The sequence below is a fragment of the Sphaerodactylus townsendi genome, linkage group LG01 (genome assembly GCF_021028975.2).
Source record: "Sphaerodactylus townsendi isolate TG3544 linkage group LG01, MPM_Stown_v2.3, whole genome shotgun sequence".
Taxonomy (NCBI): Eukaryota; Metazoa; Chordata; class Lepidosauria; order Squamata; family Sphaerodactylidae; genus Sphaerodactylus; species Sphaerodactylus townsendi.
The window spans coordinates 41,818,083-41,836,311 of NC_059425.1; the positions used below are offsets into that span (position 1 = coordinate 41,818,083).

Here is an 18,229-nt window from a genome sequence, read left to right on the forward strand (position 1 = left end):
GGATTTGGGCTTTACAAGGTGTAAGCAAGGTGCCTATGAAGATAACTAATGTTCTCCCCATTTCCCACCTTTGCGGGGGGGGGGGGGCGGGGCAGCAGACACACACACGCATCCCGTTTGCAAAGCTGGATTGTGACTTTGCAAAGGTACTCAGTGATATAGTAAGATGGCTTCTTCTCAAGAATTGTCACCATTTTCATCACTTTCAAAACTATCACTTTGGCTCCCAGTGCCTTCTTTAACATCTCAGTGTTAACAGATGGAGATGGAAACCCAAAGTCATTTAAATGATGTGAAGTGTATTTCTGTTGCCAGTCCCCTTTATATAGATAGATTAGAGAAGCACACACAAGATTACAAATAATGTAGGTGAAAGAATGTAAACTGCTTAATTATTAATGCTCAGAAGTCTGGTCTAAAGGAGAAGGGAAAATGATTCTTGCTGTTGCCCACAATTAAGACATGTGACAGAGGTATTAAGGGCACAACTTTTTAAGTTCCTGCTTAATGGTTTCCTTCTCAATGACTTCCACTGTTATGTTCAAACACCCCTATACTGGCTCAAGTCTCAGCACCATGGAATGTACTGTGCCACTATTTCTGTTTCTTGACCACTTCAAACTGTGCTGTGAAAAGGCTAGCAGGATCAGGCTAGTAGGCCTTGGAGCTTAACAATTCTGCTAGTATAAATACAAGTCCCCTCTCTATTTCTTTTTGAACTGAATTCCTAAGATAGGTTGGTATGAGTAAGCATCTCATCACTATTATGAGTAAGCACCCCGTCCCTATTCCAGTGTGCCCATGCTTTCAATGATGTTCCTCCTTGTTGTAGCACTAATTTATTTATCCACTAGTAGCATTAATTCCCTACCCTTCCATCATAAACAACAGATCCCTACTTTGGTCTAATAATTATGACCAAGTCAATTAAAAAATACAATACTATTGCAGGGCAGAACAGGCTCTCCTGTTCAGGTGAAGGTCAGAGTCCAACTTCTCTACTTTGATGTGTCCAGCTAATCCTCTGGTGCTATATTATGTGGGGGAAGGGAGGGATGCTGGCTGTTGCTGTAGAGAAAGCCTGCTAGAAATGGGTTGATACTTGAAACCAGTGCCACCCGCTTTCTCTCATTGGCTGATCCATGCAAGAGACAATGATTCATGAGGCCTATTAATCAGGATTCTCATTTGTTGACAAGATGCAGGGGCCACATTGTTCCTGCAGGACCTGCAGGTGGGTGAATTAGGGAATATATAGAGTTTGCCACAAGTCCCACAGGCTTTCATATTGATTGGGTCATGTAAGCAATATCAAGAAAAAGGTCATTTAGGTAGAAGTCTTCTTCTCTTCTTCCATATATTTCACATTGCCTCTTCTGCTACTGCACCCAGTTATTTCCTCATGGATCTTGAGAAGAGATCCTTGTGAAAGCATACCGTCTTCCCTCCCAGTACCATCTCTGGGCTGTTCACTGGTATTGCAACGAGAAATGTATTTTTGAGGAAAAGCCATTCCAATGTCTGTCCTCACAACAATGCTACTAACTGTGAAAAACCTAAGATCACCTTGACCATCTTGCCTGAGCAAATATTTCAAGCCAGCCCCCACCCCCGCTCCAAGTCTGACAGCCTACCCACTATGGCTGTTAACTCAGTAACCTGTAGCAGTCAACACCTTCATAGGATCAGGATACATATTGGCAGTTAAAGTAGCATCTCAGACCTACCACATATGTAAATCTTTCTACAAGTTTTCCCAAGCCAGATTTCTCTAAATAATACATTGTCTCATACATTTTAAATGTGGGCTTTAAGTCTGCCATAGAAAATGCAATGCATCCTATTATCAGTCAGTTCCAGTCAAACATCTTGTCTGCAACATTCCCTTGTGGGAAATGTAGGTCATGGATAATTTACTGATATGGGGATCCTTGACCAGGTATGTAAGATTATATATGAGTGCATCATCATCACAATGCACCGTAACTGTAAAATGCCAAAGAACAATTCTGGCAGGGAGACGGATGAGCTGGGCTTGTTGTTTTTTGTTGGTTTTTCCCCCTCCTAAGCTCTTTCATTAAGCTAGCATGAGATACTTCAGCATAATGCTGCCGTTTCATTACAGAATCTTGGGTAGATTTGCCAAGAAGTATTTAAGAGTAAGCAAAAAACCTTAACTAAAGGCTATGCAATTTCACGGTGAGTTATGTGTCTGGAAAGCAATAGTTCATCACCTCTAAATTCACACGGTTCATTACTTGCCAATCCAACATACAGAGACATCACTGTGGAGGAATCCAAATGGACGCTAAATCGACATGAGCCCTGTAATTATGAGGCAATCAAAATAAAAGTCACTGGGTTTCAAAGTTAAAATGAAAATCTGTAATTATGTTCTTTTTTTAAAACCAAAGAAGCTTAGATTAAAGAAAACGGGAGGGGATGGGGAGGCACAACTGTATGCAAATCAGATGCACAGAGCGCAGTAGAATATATCGCTCAGTGCCTGTGCTTTCTAAATAATAGACAAGGTAACCATATAGACTGATTCTGTTGAAACTTCTGACAAGTGTGATTTATGGTGTTCTTCAAGCACATTCAGCACCTGCATATTCAATGGGAAGGGCTTGCCTCCCCCAACCTAATCTTGAATGGAATAATATTAAAACAGTGACTTAACTTGGGAAGCCTTGAGAGAGAAGGTATGAATTGCATTTACGCAAAAAAAAATTTTTTTTAAAAAAAACCCTGCTATTTTTGCATGCTGGCCTGCAAACAGCAATTAATCACTGTTCTTCCCCTCATCAAAACTTGACTGTGAAGTTTTGAGAAAGACAATACTTGAAAGGACTTATTTGAAAGCCTTTGTTGATGCTGTAAAATGTCAGGAGGAAAAAAATAGTTGAGCGTCTTTGGCATAAATCAGTCAATAATGTAATATCTTTAGGAGAACTGGATTAGCTTTGATATGCCTAAAGCAATTGGCTCTCAGGCCTTGTTGTAGATTTATGACTCGTGAGCAGTTAATCTTGAAGACTCTCATTGACATACCATGATAGGTCCCTTAAACTTCTAGCTCTTCTCTCAGTGCAGATACTTGCACTTAATTGACTTGGATTGTTCTTACATACTTGGGCTTACTGGGGATTTGACCCCAGAGTAATTACACTGGACTAACTTTGTGAGTTGCTTGAGGTGTTTCCTTTAGAGGAAGTTCTAAATTCCAGTTCTCTGTACTTTTCTTCAGGGACCAATGGTTGCACAAGGCTGTGATCCAGTGGATACTTCACTGGGATTAAATGACTGTGAATCACAGAGGGACTTATTTTTGAGTAGCTATGCATGGAATTAACTAGCAAAACTGTTCCTATTGCTTCATTTTTAGCATTGTTCACTATTGGTGCAATACGAATTGGTATTTTTGTGTTTGTGCCTTTTAACTGATTCTAACAATTCTCTTTACACCATTGTTTCCTGTACGATGTTTGGAAGGGACATGAAATCTGAAGCACTTTTAACCAATTTCATGACAGCATTCTTGACATAATTCCTCCCCCACTTTTTAAACCGCTTACAAATACCTGAATCCAACTTGCTGCTCACCAATCAGGAATTCAATAAACTCCCTATGTTTGCCAATCTGGAAAGGGGGATGAGAGTTCCAAGCATCAGACAAGCCACCATAGAACTGGGAGACCCTCAGGGACGTAGGTATAGATTTATTATGGGGGGGTTGGGGGGGCCACACCCCCACCCGCCCCTAGGGCATGGCCATGCCTTCCCAAGCCCCGCCCCTGGCCTAGTGCTTATAAAAGCAGCTCTCTGAGGTCAGGGATGGCAGACTCCCCTGCCCTGCCTCCCCTGCCCCTCCCCTCTGGGCAGAGGCATAGAGGGAAAATGGAGCCCAGTGCAAAATCTGAGTTTTGCGCCCCCCCCCCCCCCACGGACAGCCCCTGTGATGCTGGAATCCACCCCCAAACAGCATCACTTTCAATGGTGTTTAAACTAGAGAGCCCAAATTCTCCTTTTAAATCCACCTTAAAGGGAGAATCTGGGGTCCCTAGTTAAACAACATTGAAAGTGATGCTGTTTTGGGGTGGATTAACCCCCACCCTGAAACAGCATCACTTTCAATGTAGTGTAGTGGTTAAGAGCAGGTGCATTCTAATCTGGTTTGATTCCCTGCTCTGCAGCTTGAGTTGTGGAGGCTTATCTGGAGAATACAAATTAGCCTGTGCACTCCCACACACACCAGCTGGGTGACCTTGGGCTAGTCACAGCTTTTCGGAGCTCTCTCAGCCCCACCCACCTCACAGGATGTTTTTGTGAGGGAGCAAGGGAAAGGAGATTGTAAGCCCCTTTGAGTCTCCTACAGGAGAGAAAGGGAGGATATAAATCCAAACTGTTCTTCTTCTTCTAAACTGAGGACCTCAGATTCTCCCTTTAAATCCATGCCGAAGAGGGTAGATTTAAAAGGAGAATCTGGGGAAATTTGGGGGGTGCCTGCTGTCAGGGGTGCAATTGTTAAGCTAGATGCACCAAACTTTCAGGGTATCTTTAAGAGTCTCTCCTAATGATACCACCCAAGTTTGGTGACGTTTGGTTCAGGGGGTCTAAAGTTATGGACCCTCAAAGATGTAGCCTTCATCTTCTATTAGCTCCCATTGAAAACAATGGGGGATGGGAGCACCCCCTTTGGGAGTCCATAGCTTTGGACCCCCTGGACCAAACTTCACAAAACATGGGTGGTATCAATAAGAGACTCTTCTGATAGTACATCCCAGGTTTGGTGAAGTTTGGTTCAGGGTGTCCAAAGTCATGGACCCTCAAAGGTGTAGCCCCCATCTTCTATTAGCTCCCATTGAAAACAATGGAGGATGGGGACACCCCCTTTGAGGGTTCATAACTTTGGACCCCCTGAACCAAACCTCACCAATCCTGGGTAGTGTCATCAGGAGAGTCCCCCAAACAATCCCTGAAAGTTTGGTGCTGCTAGCCCAAACAATGCACCCCCTGCAGGCCAACAACCGAAAAAGCACTAAAATGTTTTAAAAACCCACAAACGGAGGGGCAGAGCTTTGGACATGAATGGGGGGTTCAAACCCGAGGATCCCCCCCCCCCTTACCTACCTCCATGGAGACCCTGGTAGGTTTAGTGGGATGTAGGTTGTCTAGGGCTGACCTAATTGCTACTGCAACCATCTTCAGAAACACTCTCAAGATCACTTCTGAAAGGATGAGGGTCATTTAACTAGGGATTCTAAGGCTCATTCCGCACATGCAGAATAATGCACTTTCAAACTGCTTTCAATGCTCTTTGAAGCTGTGCGGAATGGCAACATCCACTTGCAAACAGTTGTGAAAGTGGTTTGAAAACGCATTATTTTGCATGTGCGGAAGGGGCCTAACTCTCTGGAGAAATAATGTCATGGGATACTATTTACCTGATGATGGCCATGAGAACCTTCCGTATTTCATACATGAAATCCCAATTACAGAAAATGACATTTTTTTTACCAGACCTGCTGGCAACCCTGGTTTTTTAACATCTATCAATTTCCCACTGAATATACATTTTAAACAAGAAATAAACACTCTGCCTACCAGACTGGAAATATCGTAAGTCTAAGAACTGACTGTTGTTAAGTTGAATTACTTTCAAAAAGGCTTTTTGCTTCTGTATGTTCTCCATTTCCCCCATGGTTTTCCCAGCAACCTTTGATGTGATGTTTCTCTTTGATGTGATATGTGACTTGTGATATATGACTGTGATATATAGATGGCATTGCTTCTGCAAACCCAAGTTCTCTGTTCAGAGCTCATCTCCTTGCAGCAAATTAGTTATGTGAAGAGGCTACTTTTGCTCTACAGGTTAAGTTGGACCTTTTGCAGTGTATTCCTTTTAAGGGCTGACTCCCTCTTTCTCTCCTCCTTTCAAATGCTTTCTGAAATCTCCCTTCTCATGCAGCTTCAGAGAAGACAGGGCAGCAACAGAGAAATCCCATGAACACACAAAACTGCCATAATACTGAATCAGAATCCATCAAGGTCAGTAGAGTTTATTCAGACTGGCAGGAGCTCTCCAGAGTCTCAGGTCACCACCTTCATTTCAAATCCTCTTCTACTCCTTTTTAACTGGAGATATCAAGGATTGAACCTGGAACCACCTTCGTGCAAAGCAGATGTTCTACCACTGAGTCCTCCCCTGAATCAAAATAGCATAGCTGGGTATGTGTGTAACAGACTTCCCTCTGTGATACACCTCTGAAGATGCCAGCCACAGATGTAGGCGAAACGTTAGGAACAAGATCCACTAGACCACGGCCACACAGTCTGGAAAACCCATCACAACCACCTGAATAGTTTGTTTGTATTTCCAATTACTGTGCAGTGCTCTGCTCATATACATGTACAGTTTGCCTCAAGATTTTGTTCTTCTATTTCATTTGCATCTTCTTCCCCTCTTTGATGCCAATATGCATGTTCACAATGATACAGTTATTGGGTGGGGGTGGAAAGCATCATATGATTGTTCATTGGCATATCAAATTACTTTTATTACAGCATTTTATGAATGTGTATGAGCCCACATGCACTTCAACAGAAAACGCACACACAAATAATCTTGATCTAATTATTGCATTTTTACAGTGTTATATCTTTATGCCTGTGAACGTTGACAGCATAAAGGAGGGCCTGAAAGCTGTAGTAGATTATATATGCCCCCGTTCTATAGTTAATTTTAGAAATGTTCTTAATTAAGCCAAACGAAAGGCTGTGTAGAGTACAGCACAAAGTAAACTCCCCAAAACATAAAGGAACACAGCAGGGAAAATCTGCTCACTTCTATTCTGCTCACAGGTCTTATCAACTTTTCTGACTGCAAAGACTGCTTCTTTCACATAATGTAACAGAAACAATGTTAGTATAGGTACTGCAGTACTGAGGGGGAGGGGCAGCATAGTATAACCTGATATCATCAGATCTTGGAGGCTAATCAGGGTCCATACTTGAATCAGGGTCCAAGACAGACTGTGTAGAAAAAAGCAATAGCAAATCACCTCTATTCTGTATCCCACACATCATGGTGAGACACAGGAAGGTTTCAGGGGTATTAAACGCTGACTCACAGCTGATAAGGGATGGTGTTCTCCTACAATGGTGTTCTCCTACAATGTGAAATGACAGATTGGAATTGATTGGCTTCTGATCTTCTCACTGCAAAAGGGAGAGGAGAAAGAGACTGGTTCTCCTCCTTGCCCTTCAACCTACAGGGTTGAGGTTAGATGGGAAAGAAGTGGTGCTTCTGATCTCTGCATTGCCAAAGGGAAAGGAGAAAGAGATCATTTCTCTGTTTTTTTCTTTAGCCTAAGATGACTGTCTGGGGTAGGAACAAGATCTTCTTCCCACACAATCCCATACTGAGAGCTTGGACCATAGACAGCCAAAGACAGTTTATACTATAGACAGCCCAATTTGATAACCTGGAGTGGGCGTGGGCAGAAGAGAAGGGTAATCAGCTGGACTTCTGATCACTCCCTCTTAGTTTGCTGAACCATAGTAACTCTGGACAAAGCAATTTTTTAGAAAAAAACTGGTTTTCACATGATTAGCAAAAAAAACAGGCTCATAATCCCACTTTGCTGAGTTCAGGGCAAAATTTCTCCACTAGAAGATCTGTATCTAACTCCTGGTTAATCCCACCAGCTAGCAACTGGTATTTGATGGCTGTAATTAGCCTGTTCCTGCAATCAGATGCAAACAAGTTGCAAACACCTGAATAGCCCATTGATTATTTGGCTGATTGCTTCTGGTGAACAGGATATGAGCCAAACCAACAAATGTATGAGCTTCCCTAGTTCAGGATAGTGTCTGAGTGTATGTGTTCATTGTGAAAACATTGTTTTATCTGCTTGGAGGTTGATTGGAAAAGTTCTTCTGAGTGGTTGTGAAGCAGGTGTCGAAGGGGTTATTATTGCCATGTGTCTCTTTTCATTTTGCTTTCAGGAAATAAGGTGGTGTGCTGCAATGAGCTACCTACTGCCATTTTGAAGGTAGAACTAAGCTTCCCACTCTCCCCATAGTAATTGTGGGTAGAACATCCAGGCAAAAGCTCCATCCCCAACTACTCCATTGCACTTTTTACTAGATATAAAAAAGTTTACTTTTATCCAGTTTGAAGGTATGACACTCACAAGTCATAGTCAGAATGTAACCTCATGTGGATAGTCCCTTTAAATGAGGACTATCCCCACTCCTGTTCATCTGGGGAAAAATCTCCACATGCAAGAGCCATAGACAACACTACTCCATCCACAGACAGGATTTCTGCTCAGCATAATCTATTGAACAACACTTTGTCCTTATAAAAGTAGACACATTTTGTTCCTGAGCAAACATGAAAAAGTGGAGCTCCAGGATGGCACTTTGTAAAGTCTGAGCTCATTGCTGTAAGACAACCACAAATGTTGTTTTCCTTTGGAACCGCTCCTTATGTTTGCTGTTGGAAGCTGTTAGCTAAGCTATGGCGTGTCCTACTCACTTTCACCACCTTGCCCATCTGGCGTTCTTTTTAAAAAATAAAAACCTGCATTAAGCATCTGTTATGTACCGTTCATTTTTGAAGGGCCAGACTTGCAAAAGAAACAGCTACCAGGAAGGGAAAGATTTGCAGAAACTGCCTTCCTTTTGGCATAAATACCCGTGTACAAGATGGTGCCGTTATTGTTGTACTGATTCTGTTCATCACATTTTTTTACTGTTTCTCCTCCATGGGAGCTCAGGACAGTTCAGACAGTTCTCTTCATTGCCCCAAACCTCCGTGAATTATATTACGCTGAGAAAAGAGTGACTGACTCAAAGTCTCCCAGTGAGTTTCATGAATGAGTGGTGATTTGCATCTGGGTCTCTCCACTCCCACACTCTGACTGCTATTCCATTCTGGTTCTTTAAGGAAGAGAAAGCTCTTTTCAAATATGTCCTATCTGGAGGAGCCAGAGATCAAATATGTCACTTCTTACATTGCAAAGTATGTATTGTCTTCTTGTTGTTTTCAGAAGAACTCAGTTTGTTGACTCAGCCACATCTGAGACCTTCTGGAAGCCTAAGGGCATGAAATGAATCTATAGGAAGAATGGAAAGAGGTTTCTTTTTTGTACGTTCTTGTTCCTAAAATGAGTTTTCAGTAAAGCTTTCCTTTCGTTAATCGGAATCACGTGCAAGCAATTTAAACAATTTTAATCACATCGAATTCAATTGCAAAGATTATGTTTATTTATTTGGAGCCTTTATAAGCCCAAGAACAAAATTATCTTCTTCATCCTGATAAAAATAATCTGTGATATCAATAATAGAAACACTGAAACAAGTACTATCTACATTTCAGCAAATATGTGCCCTCTTGATAATCTAATGCCAAAGAAAAGTCCAAACAACATATAAGCTTTTAAATCATATCAAACATTAAAAGATCCCCACACTCAAGTCCTGCTTAAAGAACTGAATTTTTTAGCCCACAGAAAATGTGATCAGAGTGGAAGCCCTTCTCTGTTCTGAAGGGCCATTCCAAAGGTTTGGGAAAGCCACCAAAAAGGCCCATCAACAGGAAGCAGGTGATTGCATCTTGTGGGTGAGGAGGCAGCCAAACGATGTGGTGGTGCTGAGTGGAGTTTCCCCGGGGCCACAATGGGAGACATGTTCCTTCAAGTAAGTGGGTTCCAGATCATGAAGGGCTTTACAGGTAAGCACCAACACAATTAACTGGACCCGAGAATGAATTGGCAGTCGTTGGAGAGATTCTAAAAGTGAATTAAATATTCCTTACGAAACAAATTCTGTACCAGTTACACTTTCTCAGTTGTCCTGAAAAAAAAAAGTCCTATATAAAAATGCATTACAATAGCCAGCCCTGAGGTTACTATGGAGTGGATCAACATTGTCAGGCAGTCTCTAAAAGGATGGAAAGTTTTTGCTCTAAGTGCCTCTGGAAAATGCATTCCTAATCAACTTAGTCATCTGCTTTTCTAACAACAGCAGTGTGCTTAACAACAACCTAAGTTCTTAATTAGATGGGCCCAATCCGATCTAATGAAGCCAGCATGCCCCACACTCCCCACAAGAGTTGACACCTTACCAATCAGCATCCTTTCTGTGGTATCAGGATTCAATTTCAGTGTACTTTCTCTCAGTCACTTCTCCACAGTAGTCAAGCATGGGCCCAATGCAAAGATGGCAACATGTCTAGCTGAATGTTCCCTATGTATTGATAATGACCAACTTCAAAGTGGATGACCTCACTAAAAGGCCTGATCAATGAATGTGGAGGGGACTGTCAAACCCCATAACAAACTCCACATTACCAATTCCACAATTTAAGCAGTTGTTCAAACAGAAGTCAGTAACTGAAAGCTTCTGGGCCACATGCAGTCCCAAATTGTCAACTTAAAAGTTAAAAGAGTGAAATGTGGGGAGGAGTGACATTTGTGGCCTCAGGAATTGCTTGAAGACCCCTAGACCAGGAGTTGCGGGGCCAGTTTTTCATACTATGGCCCAACAGCAAAACTAACTGCTGACCTGAAGGCTTAAAACTTCTGCTGTAAGCCGCAGGACTTAAAAAGATCTAAATTAATGAATCCATCAATTACTCAGTCAAAATAAAATAAATGTGTGAATTACCAAAAACCTCAGTAGAGGAGCCTTTCCAAGATGCTGAAGGAAATGTAAAGGGATTTAATGAAAGTTGTCCATTCTTCTTTTTTTTCAAAGTAAAAAAAAACCTTTAATATTGCTGAATTAAACCCTCACAATTTATGTTAGAAGTTCTGCTTAGCAGACCTTTTCTTGAGGGGTGACAGTGGCTGGGTTGTGAAAATAAAAGAGACATTTAATTGTCCAGCAGAGGCAAAGTAAAACAAAAGTCAATCAGTACCTGTGGTTGCAGTAACAGGTTTTTCACTCCCAATCCGGCTAAAGGGATATAGCATTTCTGAGTGTATCATGCTCCAGATCAGGAATGGCATGCTTAAGTTTAATGCATATCTTAATGCACACACTCCCTGCCCCAAATACAATCTAATCTCATTCGCAGTCTTATATTAAATGCCTTTTAAAAGTCTCTCTAACCTTCTGCCTGCCTGCTCTAAATAAATACCTCCCACCCAGACCCTCAGTCATCAATGCTCTCCCAGTTCCTCTCTGTATTTCTCGCATTCCTTCCAATCCATTTTCTCCTGTATTTCTGGGACAGCCTCTGCACACACAATAAGAAACTACTCTTCTGTTTCATTTCCTGTTTCAGTATTTGAGGTCCCAAAATAACCTCAAAATATAACGTGTGTTGTCTTTAGATATTTAAAATCGGTCCTCCTCTCTGATTAAAATTGGCTCCCAACAATCAGTCCAAAGGTTTCATTGATTAATCGAACTAATTAAAACCTGCAGTCATCAGGTGTTCCAAAAGTAGATGTAGATACCTGGCTTCCTCCTTCAGGAACAATGAAAGGAATTGGCATCCATACACAGTAGAAAATGGGTAGTTCAGACTGTCTGCACATTATTTCATGAAAGTTTTGATTTCCATTGTATATAGGACATTTGTTGTCTAAATTGTTTGTTAAGCCAGAGTTCCTTTCTTGATCATGTGCATCCAATGCCTATTTTCTAATAAAATCTGAGGCAGTTTGACTTCCCTAAGGATGTGAAACTTTGGATTGCCTTGAACAAACTAGGTCATCCTTTTTTGTTTGTTTGTTTGTTTAAATCCCAAGGTAGCATTTGCGGCCAGCATTGTGATCTGCATTCAGATTATGTTTGTCAAGGGTTCCTCCTTTATTGATAATTTAAGGGTGTTCAGCATCATTTGGAGATGCAAACAGACTGGTAAGAAGTTTTATCCAAGACATCGTATCAGCAGTTTTCTAATCAAATAGGCTTATCGGCCAGCAGTGAGCAGCAATGAATGGAGCATCATTTCTGCTTCATATTGGAAACCTCTTGTCTGTTTTTGTCCTGATTAAGACAGTGACAATCTCCACATGGTAAAGGAGCAGGCACACATCTCTCTTTCACCATATATGTATTGCACATGAGGTGGGCAGTTTGCTTGTTACAATGAAATGCTCAAAATCTTGATAACATTATTTTCTGTTGTCAGTACATTTTTGTAATATACTGCATTTGTGATTCAGAGTTTGAAACAATCCCCATACTTGTAAGTCTGGGTGTGTGTCTTGTTAGACTGAAGGTTTTAGAACTTAAGGATTTAGGTAACAACACTGTGGCCCATTATGCACCAGGTGTTTGCTGTGTGGCAGAGGCAAATGTCCTTTGCAAAAAGACTTCTTGTACAAGTGTATTTCCCCAAGCTCCACTTTCAATTTCCATTCTCCCTGCACTAAGTGACACCACTTTAAGTGCGATTTTAATTTTCTTCACCACCAGAGTGGGGGAGATTTGCCAGTAAGCACAACTTTGCCTCAGACATCTTCCCTTCATCCACCACCAACCCCTCACACTCCCATGCACATTTCTTCCCCCTTTTCAGATTTCTTATTACTTCAATTTTTGTTATTTATTATGTTGATATGTTGATATAAACAGAGATTCACTGCAAAATCTCTGCCTATTATTGCATTTGAAAACCTCCAAATGGAGTCTCAACCATTTCCCTCTCACTTCCAGAGCCATTGCAGTTAACAGGTTGGGGGGGGGGGTGAGATATCTGTAGGATGAATTATGAATGGTGGGCTAACCATTTAATAAAAAGCCTCTCTCTCCCTCTCTCCCCCTCTCCCCTTGGCAGCAGTAGCAGGAATCATGTGTGTGTGTGGGAGAAATATCAATTCTAAGACATGGTTCTGTTCTTCAACAGAATGTGGTCCAGGGAATTGCTTTGTCTCTTTCTTTTGGGGGGGTTAATTTTTGAAAAGGGGCTACAATGTCGCTGTAATCACTGATATACTGATGTAACTGCAATTTAAAGAGCTTTAACAAAGCTCTTTATCTTGCATCTAACAAGTGTGATGAGATCTGTGCCTTTAAGAGGGAGTTGATGGGCAAAGTTAAAAGAACCATTGAGGCTTCAGCAAGTTAGTTGCACAGCAGGCAGTGAATGCCTCCTCACATGTAAACAGAGAAACATGAGGAGACCACATTACAACCCCACTGCGCAGCTAAGAGCCCTGAGGTAAGTGCTCCATGCAAAATGGGCAGAACTCTATATACAAATGGCTAGAGTCCGTGTAGATAGGCAAATCTTCACAAGAGGGCCAGCCACAACTTTCAGAGCAGGTTTCAGCAGCCCCAAGGGAACTCATAATTCACAGGAAAGTCCAACTTGATCCAAAATAACTGTACCTCTGAGCTCTATACATCTTACATCTGTCCATGTGCAGACATCACAAATATCAACCTACCAGAAAGGTTGCTGCTGACATATTGCTTTATCATGCAAAGACTGTTACCATCCGTGTCAGATCTTTGTGAAGAAGCAAGGCAGGTTTCTCTAAAATAACCTAGAAACCTTTAAGTCTAAATTGAACATTGAATATAATATGTAGTCATCAGATAATTGAGGAGTCGATGTCAGGGGGAGACCTGCTTCCACTATAAGAAAAATGGGCTAGCAATTTTTTTTCTATTGAGACTGTGTATTAGGCAATGTCCAGATGAAAGAACAAACTTTGCCCTCCCCCTTTCTCTCCATACTTTTAATGATAGACTTGGAATCTAAAATTAAACTCAGCAGGTAGGAAGATTGATTCTATGTGAATTTCAAAGGGTTTTCACGCAGACTTAGATTAATGCTGGATTTATTTAGATGGAAAAGTAGCATAGAGATGAGAGAAGGAAATGGTACAGAAGATGTCAGTGGGACACCCTTCCACTCTCATATTCATTACTGGGAATAAAAAGAAGAAAGAAACTGGCAATGCTAATGCTTGCCTGGCTAGATGCAGTTCAAGCTAGATTTTCCAAAGAGGTCTGAATCCCAGTTTCTATAGGTTGGGGCGTAACTGGATGTTTTGAGAAATATGAGTCTGTCATCAAAAATGGCAGCCTAGTGATATATTCACTTTGTCTTTCACCACCGTATTGAAATTTATTAATACTCTGATGCCATCCAGCTTTCCCACCAGTAATAATAAATTATCTGAAGAGAAGGGACAGAATGTCACAATGTGATGTCATGAGAATAATGATAAATCAAAAGCAGCCCCATGTTTATCATAATATGTAGTTCTATTTTTAGGCACGCACAATTACCAAGGGAGACATTAGTTCCAGAGGGTAGCCATGCTGGCGGCAGTAGAACAGCCAGATTTGAGTCCAGTACCACTTTTGAGATGAACAAGATAATTGGGGTTTAGGTTTTTGAGAGTCAAACTCCTTTCATCAGATACAAAGTGATATTGTCAAATATCTGACGAAGGGAGCTTTGACTCACAGATGCTTATACTGAAAACAATCTTATTGGTCTCTAAGGTGTTTCTAGACTCCAATCGAGGGAGGAATGATTTCCTTCTTTTTGACTTGGAAGTGTTTATTTGACTTGGATCAAGTTAGAAAATCTGCTAATTTACTCCTCCATTCCTGTTGGCATCTGATGGCAGTATTTATGATGTATGATCCCGAGATATCAATGAAGTTCTTAGCAATGAAACCAGTATTGATAAGCACCACTTGATACATAGTTAGTGTGCTGTGGTTTATCACCTCATAAGTGGTTGCACCCATATCAGGTTGAAAGCTTTTCCACCCTTATGTTTCTGCTTTGTGGTCTTGTTTATATGCATCTGAGTGAAACACCTCCCAAAGGACTGGGTGTGGAGTGCATGCCAGGTAAACACTCTATGAAGAGACAGATGCACAAGCCTTTTCGGGATATTTCTGGATAGCCCTGGGAGTTCATAAAAACCCTGCATCCATCCCAAACCTCCTGATGACTCCCCTTCTCCTTGCTCCATAGAGATACCAGAACAAATTGAGTACTCTCTGGCACCAATGACACTGACCATATCTCCTGCCAAATAGAGTTGCGCATCCAGCTTTCTACTCTATTCACGCTATCATGCTCCAGAGATGGGACACTGACCAGTTGTCCCTCCCCATTACCTCATTTCTGACAGCGAGATTGAATAGGTGAGATGTGTTCACAAAGACCAGACTCAAAGCATTTGAAGAAAGTTTAATAAATAAAATTACAAATGTTCCGTTCAAGCTTTAGGAATAAGAAATGGAACAAAGAAAATGTGAAAACATATATTTTTATTTCCCTATATTACTTGCTTCCTAAATTATGTTTAATATGTTCTTATTGGGATAAATTCTCCATACATTGCAATGATTTTTTTAAAAGATGACCTCTACCCATATAGGGCTGTTGTGATCTGAGATCAAGACTTGGTACCCTTTTCTGCATGACTACACCAGAGAGGCTAATGCACAAAATTGCAATCCTTGCTCAGCTGTTGCACTTAGACCAGTTATCCCCCACATGACTCTCATGGGTAGCATGATACTGGTTGATGTGTTTCGTGGTGCTGTTGTTTCTGGGCGTCTTCCACTTATCAGAGCAGGAGGTGCTTCAGAAGAGCCCATGAGTCATCAACTTTGCATTTGTAGTGTCTTCCCATTTTGAAGCAGCTGCCTCCATCTTAGAACCTTCCAGTGCTTGTGACTGTTCCCCAGCCTGTATGAGTGCTGCTTTGTGATTTGTCCCATTCTTTCTGGCAGACATTTTGTGATGACACCTAACAGCTTGTCTAAAGCTTGTTGTGCATGGCCCTGAGCCCTTCGGGGGAGGGTGACTCATAAATCGAAAGAAAGAAAGAAAGAAAGAAAGAAAGAAAGAAAGAAAGAAAGAAAGAAAGAAAGAAAGAAAGAAAGAAAGAAAGAAAGAAAGAAAGAAAGAAAGAAAGAAAGAAAGAAAGATTCCAGAAGTGTCCACAGGCAAAAACAGGCATAGGGACTCCTGGTGCATACTATGGAATTTTCTGTCCACAAACCCCTCCTGGTCCCAGTCTTCTTGAATCCTGATGATCTTTTAAGACCTTTAATATGTTGTTAATTTAATTTAAATATTTATATGTCTACCTTTGTCCAGGCTCTTGCTGCCCCAAAGCTCTCCAGAATGAGCCAGAAAGTCAGAAAGGAAAGCACCCCATTCTGACCTCTTCTGGGGGATTGTTTCAGATGCATGAGTAGGAGCGCCATTCACCCAATTTCACTAGGCAACCCCCTACCAAAGCACCTCCATTCCCTGCCAGTGCTCAAATGAGTGATGGGAGAACGGGTGGAAGTGGTATCAACACATCAAGGTCTTTTCTGGAAAAACCCAGAAGTAACACCATTGACACTCTAAGATTGAGTCGATATGTAGAGTGCCTGTTATGCTTCTGGGTTTTTACCAGAAGTGTTGTCACTACATCAATGACATTCCATTTCCTATGCCCCACCTCCAGAATCTTCCAGAGGTTCCAGGCATGTGCCTAGCAACCCTAAACATGAGGCAGTCACTGGTAGGAATTTGTAAACTGTCTATGTGCCACCTGTGTAGGATATCCATACTATGAACAAACAAATGATGTTTGTTGATGGAAGAGTGACAGCAGTGACATTTCTCAATTCCTGGTTGAGTATGGGGTACATTTTCAGAAAGTATGAACAATGTTGATTTGCCAGATTTCAAAGCAAAGGTCTGAATCCCAGGACCCATATTTCATTTTAAAAGAAATTTGGTCACAAGTCTAATTTTAAGCATTTAAGCAAAAAGTGGCTCATCTTTTGATTGATATCTTCATTCCTGCTTCACACCAACATGTTCTCACATTGCAAAAATAATCTACCTAAAATGGGAATTTGTTCTAATAGCAGTACCATTACAGCAACGAGGGCTGGAAGGGTTCTCAGGATTCTGATCAACAAAGTTGCTTTCACGGTGTGTCTTTTCACACTTGCCACTGCTTCTTCCCAGCTTTTTTTTAAGTTCTCGGATGTTATAACAGGAAATTGGCAAATGGGGTTACCTAATTAATTTGAATGTAATCTGGATTGGTGCAGACACAGATCAATCACATACATTATTTATTTTAAGATATCTCTCCTTTTACTCCACACCAGTTGATGTTCTGCAGCTCTTTGCTGCAGATGCAGCAATGAGTTAACATGGGATAAAGACACCATTAGACTAATTTTAATCTTTTTTAAATGCTTGATCAAAAACCTGGGATCGCCTCCAAGGGCTAAGAATGACAAAGGCAAAAAAAAAAGATGCTGGTGGCTGTGATGACTGGATCAGGGGTAATTATCTTCCAATCCAGAAAAAATGATAAAGGGAATGCTTTAAGTCCCCCCCCCAACAGGAAATTTTAAAAATAAACAGGGTAGTGGTATTCTGCCACTAAAACCAAATTTTCTCCCTAAAATCAGGTGAGTGGGCATTAAGTTTCATTCCAAGTCTCAAGATTTTGCTAGCAATCTGGGTGAGATAGCAGTAAAGGAAATATATAGGCCAAGGACATAGGTAAGGGTTTTTTTCTTGGGTTCACCCCCCGCATTACATGTCTGAAGCTCTGCCCCCATTTGTGTGTTTTTTGTTTTTTTTTAATTTTTTTGTTTTTGGCCTGCAGGGGGTGTAGTTTTTAGGCTACCAGCACCAAAATTTCGGAAATTTGTTGGGAGACTCCCCTGATGATACCACCCAGGTTTGGTGAGGTTTGGTTTAGGGGTTCCAAAGTTAAGGACTCCCAAAAGGGGTGTCCTTTTCCCCCATTGTTTCCAATGGGAGCTAATAGAAGATGGGGGCTACACCTTTGAGGGTCCATAACTTTGAACCCCCCAAACCAAACTTCACCAAACCTGGGTGGTATCATCAGGAGGGTCTCCTAAAGGTACCCTAAAATTTTGGTGCTGCTAACTTAACAATTGCTCCCCTGAAAGCAGGCACCCCCCACATTTCCCCAGATTCTCCTTTTAAATTCACCCCCTTCAGCTTAGATTTAAAGGGAGAATCTGAGGTCTCCAGTTTAAACATTGAAATTGATGCTGTTTCAGGGTGGGGGAGAATCCACCCCAAAACAGCATCACTTTCAATGTTGTTTTAACTGGGGACCCCAGATTCTCCCTTTAAGGTGCATTTAAAAGGAGAATCTGGGCTCCCAAGTTTAAACACCATTGAAAGTGATGCTGTTTGGGGGTGGATTCCAGCATCACAGTGGCTGCCCATGGAGAT

The 18,229-nt window shown here is 41.4% G+C and overlaps 1 protein-coding gene across 31 annotated transcripts in view; it reads left to right on the forward strand.

Moving 5' to 3' along the window:
- The window catches only part of NRXN1 (neurexin 1), a 1,129,265-nt gene that overhangs the window by 637,504 nt on the left and 473,532 nt on the right, over positions 1 to 18,229 (forward strand). The gene's annotated exons all lie outside the window — the stretch shown is intronic.